This window comes from Lactuca saligna, chromosome 8, assembly GCF_052625555.1.
Source record: "Lactuca saligna cultivar CGN05327 chromosome 8, ASM5262555v1, whole genome shotgun sequence".
In the NCBI taxonomy this organism is placed as follows: Eukaryota; Viridiplantae; Streptophyta; class Magnoliopsida; order Asterales; family Asteraceae; genus Lactuca; species Lactuca saligna.
This window is the reverse complement of record NC_136424.1, coordinates 103,994,703-104,002,063: the sequence shown is the minus strand read 5'-3', so window position 1 is coordinate 104,002,063 and position 7,361 is coordinate 103,994,703. Positions and strand designations below refer to the sequence as shown.

Sequence of the window (7,361 nt, the reverse complement as noted above, 5' to 3'; positions counted from 1 at the left end):
AGGGTCTCGTAGTCATAATCCTTGACTACGTTCAGCCACCTACGTTGTCTCATGTTCAGGTCTGGCTGATCCATAATATGCCTCAGACTCTTTTGATCCGTGTAGATAGTATAACAAACCCCATAAAGATAGTGCCTCCAAATCTTGAGGGAAAAAACCACTGCTCCCAACTCCAGATCATGTATGGGATATCGCGTCTCGTGCGGCTTCAGCTGTCACAAAGCATAAACTATCACATGTCCTCTCTACATGAGGACTGCCACCAAACCAGTGATGGATAAATCACAAAATACCACGAAATCCATAATTCCCTTCGAGAGGGTTAATATCAAGGCCTCACATAATCTCTAGCGAAGGGTCACAAATATCGATTGTTGCTCAGACCCCCATCAGAAATCCACCCCCTTCCTTACCAGATGAGTGAGGGATACTGCACTCTTGGAGAAATCCTAAATGAATCTTCGATAGTACCATGTCAAACCCAAAAAAACTCTTGATATCCGAGGGAGATTTTGGAACCTCCCACTGCATCACGACCTCGATCTTGGCCAGATCAACCAATATCTCATCCTGGTTAACAAGGTTTCCAAAGAACTGAACCTCTCGTAACTAAAACTCGCATTTTGAGAACTTAGCATAAAGTCGTTTTTGCCTTAAAATCCCCAGAAGCTCACGAAGATGCTCATCATGCTGCTCCCTGGTCTTGAAATACACCAAGATATCATTAATGAACAAAATAATGGAACTGTCGAGCATCGGCCTGCATACTCGATTCATCAAATCCATGAACATTGCAGGCACATTGGTGAGCCCAAATGGCATCACCATGAACTTGTAATCCCATAACGATTTCAGAACATGGTCTTTTCCACGTCCTCCTCTCTCACCCTAACCTGATGATACCTAGAACTAAGATCTATCTTGGAGAACCAAGATGCGCCCTGTAACTGATCAAAGAGGTCATCAATCCGCAGAAGGGGATAACGGCTCTTCACTGTTAACTTGTTAAACTCCTGGTAATCAATGCACATCTGTTGTGAATCATCCTTCCTTTTGATGAAAAAATCAGCGCACCCCACGGATAACTGCTCGGTCTGATGAACTACTTCCCTAGTAGCTCCCGCAGTTGAGGTGACAACTCTTGTATCTCAGGCGGTGCCATGCGATACGGATCCTTGGAAATCGGGCTGCACCTAGCACAAGGTCAATCCTGAACTCGATCTGCCTCTTAGGAGGCACACCAAGTAACTCCTCCGGGAACACATCTACAAACTCCCTGACAACCAGGACCTCTGAAACTGAAATCTAATCCCTAACACGCATATACACCATATAAGCCAAATAACCTGCACACCCATGCTGAATATATTGTCGAGCCCGGGCTGCAGAATAAAACCCTGAACCCATCCTAGTGTCATCTCCATAGATAACCAGTTCTCCCACACTTGGGGTTCGAACTACCACGTGTTGACCCTCATAATCAATCATAGAACCGAACCGACTTAGACAATCCATACCCACAATCATGCAAACATCCCCATGGGGATAGGGATCATAACAAACAAATAAGGCACCCGGAAGATCTCCAGAACACAACTCTGATACACTGATGATGAAGAAACCTCGTGTTCGTTGGCGATAGAAACTCGCAACAAACACTCTAACTCCTTAACGTTCATATCAAACTCTCTACTAAACGATCAGAATACTATTTCATTAAAAAGACTCAGGATGTCATGTTCGATACAGATCAAAAGCATAAACAGTACATTATAAGCCTTACAACAGTTATTTACAACTACTGGCCTATAATCCAAAAAACCCTTTTCATCATCCAAATTATGCTCTGGGTCCACTACCTATAAAACAGAAAGCTGAGTGGGACAGGCTTGGGAGCCTGGTGAGCATATAGGGTTTTCAACCCACAAATAATAATAAATTTATTAATTTAATCGGCTAAAAATAATTTATTAATTTCATCAAACCAACAATAACCCTCATTACCCATTCTCGTTATCGTCGCTTTACGTCCCTAAACACCTATAGAAGGGACCTAATCTAAGGATTTTATCATCGGGTTGGACTTTATGCTAAGGGGATTCCTCAGCCATATATGTCCGTAAGGCAACCATGAGGGGGATGGAGTACACCGGTGAACATCAAGCCCACAAACACCTACAAGTTGCGAGCCTGCTAGCATTCTACTATACTATCTAGAAAAGTCTGTGATCGTCATCCATACTCTGCTAGATGACTGGAACAACAACAACATCGAGGCCTTTCATCATTTTATCACACACCAACTATTTCATCTACCCATGTTATACCCAACATATACGTAGATAATATATATATATATATATATATATATATATATATATATATATATATATATATATACAGTTTAAATCATTTTAAAACTTGTATAAAACATTCATTTAACAACCATCTCAAATAAACAATCAATATATATACACATAGCACGTACTTATATAAGTACTTCATATCTATGTGTAAGATGAAAGTCACTATACACTCACATGATTTGATAATAATCGGGCAGCAATTCATTTCCTAAAACGATCGTTTCTAATAAAACCAGGAGTTTTATTGAGAAAACGGGCTCTGCAAGGGTTGTGCTTCAAAACCGAAAAGATAAATTTATCGGGCTTCTCGAGCATTTCATTGCGTATTCCGGGGGTTATAATTGATATCGGGGCTTTGGGGAATATTAAAATGAGAGAAATATGAAAAAAGGGATGAAAATGGACAATTTCTTAAAATTATCCGAGAAGGCTCGCAGCCTTCTATTTATAGGGGGAGGCTTCTGATCGGACAGCTAGAAAGAAGCCACGCGGCAACAGATCCGAAGGGGCGCAGGTGGCTCGCATGTGGGTTGCGCATTCGAGGGGATCGGTGTCGGCCTCTGATTGGACCAAGGTCTAGTCCGAGGCTTCGGACGTGGCACTCCCTACGAGGCTCGGACATGTGATAAAGGGCACGCATCGGATTCTTAGTGGACCAGACTTCGGATGCGAGGGCAGGCAACACGTCTCGCCAGCTGGCTTCGGTGACTCAGCAGATTTCGTATACGAGGCGCGTTTTGAGCGATGTTGACATGGCCGGCTCCAATCCATGCGAATTTCTCGGAAATTGCACTCAAACCTTCTAAAATCCATAATATTCTCATACGGGCTCCGGTTTTTACGTTCTTTATATGCACGCGTAGGTGAGAATATATTCTACAACTTTCATTTAGACTTCGTCGACTGTTGACTTTATTTTTAATATTATTATTTTTAATAGACAGAGACTGGAAAATCTGTTAAAAATTCATAACTTCTTCATCCGACATCCGTTTTCGTCTGTCTTTTTACCGTTGTACCACTATTAACGAGACTTTCGATTCTCGTTTAGATTGTGTCGGCAAAATATCGCTCGATCTTAAATTTGAGTTTTTAGCTGTTTATTGCTAAGCTAAAACTTATAAAAATCATAACTTCCTCATACGAAGTCAGATTTGAACGTTCTTTTTATGTACGCTCTCGGTTTAACGAACACTACGATTTTCGTTTAGATTGCCAAGGCTAAAAAGCATTTTATCGTAAATTCACTTTTTATGCTTCCCGGTCTCATGCCGGTTCCGTCGCGAAACTTCGACGTGTCATAACTTCTTCGTTATAACTCAGATTTCGGCATTCTTTATATCTCCATAATCCTTTTTTCGGCCACTACAACTTTCTAAAAAGATATTGGCTTTATCTAATATTTATTTTCAACGCTTATTTTTATTATTAATTAATTAAATCATAATAATTAAGCAAATAAGCACATAATTCACATAATATTTACATAATTCCTCTTTATTACTTCAAAATGAGTTACAAAGGTTCACGTAGACTATTACACCATTATTAATGCTTTATCCCAGAAACATGGGCGTTACAGTCGGCCTTGGTGTAACAGACCAAAAAATTCAAGTAAAAATTTTCATTTAAATACTAAAAATGCTCATTTAATAAGTAGAAGCTCAAACCACAATTTGTTTCCAAGATTCCAATACATAAACATATTATTCAAAAAGATCAGAGTGTCCATAACAACTAGTTGGGAAAAATGCTGGAGAGTGCACGTTGTATCATCATGTCGGGCCCTTGCCCTTAGATCCTGAAGTACCTGAAACAACCAACAATCTGTAAGCTAATGCTTAGTGAGTTCCCAATAACATACCCAACCATATAATCGTATAATGTCATGAAAACATACATATAAGGATGCTAGGGACTCCCTTAATGGTCTTCATCCGGAATATCATGGGCTACCCCCATGGCCTTACACCCATGGGTCATGGACTCCTCCCATGGTCTTAACCATTTGCCATGGGCTCCCCCCATGGTCTTTACATAACACATAACACAATAAATAACTCATTCACTACACATACTACTATTAAGTTTCATAATAAATATGGGACAACCTTGGTGCCTTCGACCCATTTCTATGGTGAGGAGACTCACCTCAGTCTGCTGAACACAAAAGTTGCTCGCCTAGCAGTCTGATACCTCACACTGAACAATAATACAAATAACCATAATTTAAGATTATAATTCAACCTAGTCAAAGAGTCCAAAGACCTAGCCTAAGTCCTTTCATGATTTCCCAAAAGTCTTCCTTTACTAATGGGCCCAAGATCCAAGATAAAAACTATTAATGGGCCACATGGCCCAAACAGAATAATCGAACCACTAACCCAAAATGAAACCACGCTCAATACTGAATAAGGCCCAAAGAGCTTACAAGCCCATACGAAACCCAAAATTCAACTGGGGTACGTACGCCCAACGTACCACTCCAATATGCTTAACGTATTGAGCCCTTTGGCTATAGACGCAGCGTATACAATATTGTGCTCAGCGTACAAGCAGATTAAACACCACGACCATTAAGTTCTTAATACTTGGGATTTCAACGTCTAATTTTAGATTTAAGCTCATTAAAATGTCCTAAGGTATAAAGTTGGCAACTTTATCCCCTTGCATGCCACAAGGGACTCCAAAACTTCATTCTTCACATTAAGACTTCATATAAGACCTCAAACTCATGCATGGAATCTAGACAGCCTTCAAGATGGCACCTTTATGCATCTAGCATACTCAAAACGCTCAGATCTAACCATCTTAGTCTCTGGAGTTGCTCAACTCAGAAGACAAAGTCCAAGAACCAAAAAGGGACTCCATGGAAAACCCTAGCTCAAACTAACAAAAGAGATGACAATGTTATGACTTTATACCTCCAGAAGTACCTCAAGATGAACTTGATGCAGGATCTAGAAGCTCAATGCCACCCAAGACTTGATCACCACCTTCTCCTTCTTGAATGCTCTCTAAAATGGACACCAAAACCCTCTTTAAGCTCAAGAATCACACTCACAAGAAAATATGAGGTGTTAAGGGATGAAATGAGGCTATGGGGGCTTATTAGGGTTCGGTACAAATGGTGAAAGGTTGCTTAAATAGGTCACAAGTCTGAAAATTAGGGTTTTAGCTATCTGCCACGTACGCCCTGCATACCAACTCGTACGCTCCACGTACATGGCTCACCTTCGTGATCATCCCACCTTAGTACGCAAAGCATACTCATATGTATACCCAACATACGGAAGGGACCAATTTGCAATAAAATTTCATTTCAAGGGTATAAAGGGTAACTACTTGGATTGGAGTGTTACACTTGGTGCCTTCAACCCATAAGTATAGTGAGGAAAACTCACATTGCAAAATGGATAGAACTGATAGGCATGACTCTGAATCTCAACTCTCTACACAATACCTACATTCACTAAGTAACCAATTCCATCAAAATCCCAAAATACCCAAAATGCCCTCAAAGTCAAACTTGGTCAAACTCAAGTTCAACTAGTCAAACCCACTAAACCAATTGAGTCAATTTAACAAGGGCTAACTCGTGCGAGTTCGTAGGGCGTAACCCAGAAGTACACTTAGCATACGCGAGCCTCTCATTGACCAGTTACGGGGTGGCTGACCGAGTAAGTGGGGCGTACTTCCACCTATATGGACATACCCTCACAAAGTCCAATACTTCATTAAGTGCTTAATGGCTTAAGCACTCAAGCCCATACTTCAGATCCACAGTCCAAATTCACTCTAGAGTCATAAATTTTCCAACTTTATGACTTTACACGTCAAAAAAGTCCTTAACACAAGGTACTAATCCATCAATACCTTCTACAAGATGCATGAGGCAAATCTAGCCATTGGGGCCTCATTTTTATGACTAAGGACCCCTCCTTGGGTCTGAAAGGATGACTCAAAACATCCAAAACATACCATGCTCAAGATGGAACATTTAGGACCAAAAAGAAGCATAAAAACACCTAAAAATGAGATCTAGCAAACAAGCAATCAATGTATGAACTTTATACCTTGAGATAATGGAGAAAATAACAAAACTTCCAGATCCAATCCTTGCTTCAAGCTTCCAAGCTTCTTGATGCAACTTCTTCTTCATTTAACACACCAAAAACACACTCTTGGGCTCAAAACACACTCTAAGGGGCTAGGGTTTTGTAAAAACTTCTCAAAGGATATGGAGGTTGAAAAGGTGGAGAGAAATGAGCCATAAGGATGCTTAAATACCACTCAAACCCTAAAATTAGGGTTTCCTCCTTACATGAGTATGCCCATCCTACATAAGTGTACGCCCAACATACTAGGGCGTACCCTAGTATGCTCAGCATACTCTCATGTACGTTTATTGTACTCCTCCTGTCCAATATTACAATAATGTCATTAGGGCTTCAAAACGCATTCTCTTGGACTTAAGGACCAAAATGACATGTAATAAAATTATAGGGATGAGTTTAGAAGTACCTGAACTTCAGGATGTTACAGTTACCAAGCATTACTGGCGACACCTTTAACGGCGACATTTTCGAGTGTTGTCGTTATTGCTTGTGTCACTGCTAAATGTGTTGCTGGTAATGCTTGTATTTCTTGTAGTGAATGACTATATATATATATATATATATATATATATATATATATATATATATATATATATATATATATATATATATATATATATATATATATATATATATATATATATATATATATATATATATATATATATATATATATATATATATATATAACCCATGATGCATTGTATCCTCTGCCTATGAACACAACTACTTCACACCATCAACAGCCTCACCTTCAATAGCCTCTTCTTCACCGTCATTAGCCTCTCCTTCTAGAGCCTTCATCTTCTTCCTTGCCTGTGATATATATACACTATAACCCATGATGCTTTGTATCCTCCACCTATGAACACAACTA

General features: G+C 39.7%; 1 long non-coding RNA gene across 1 annotated transcript; it reads right to left on the bottom strand.

Moving 5' to 3' along the window:
- Positions 1 to 3,847: 3,847 nt before the first annotated feature.
- On the bottom strand, positions 3,848 to 7,018 carry LOC145011686 (uncharacterized). The gene is made up of 3 exons (XR_013664223.1): positions 6,891 to 7,018; positions 6,443 to 6,785; positions 3,848 to 4,176 (listed from the first exon to the last, which is right to left on the bottom strand). It is a non-coding gene; the product is annotated as an uncharacterized LOC145011686 (long non-coding RNA).
- Positions 7,019 to 7,361: the final 343 nt, after the last annotated feature.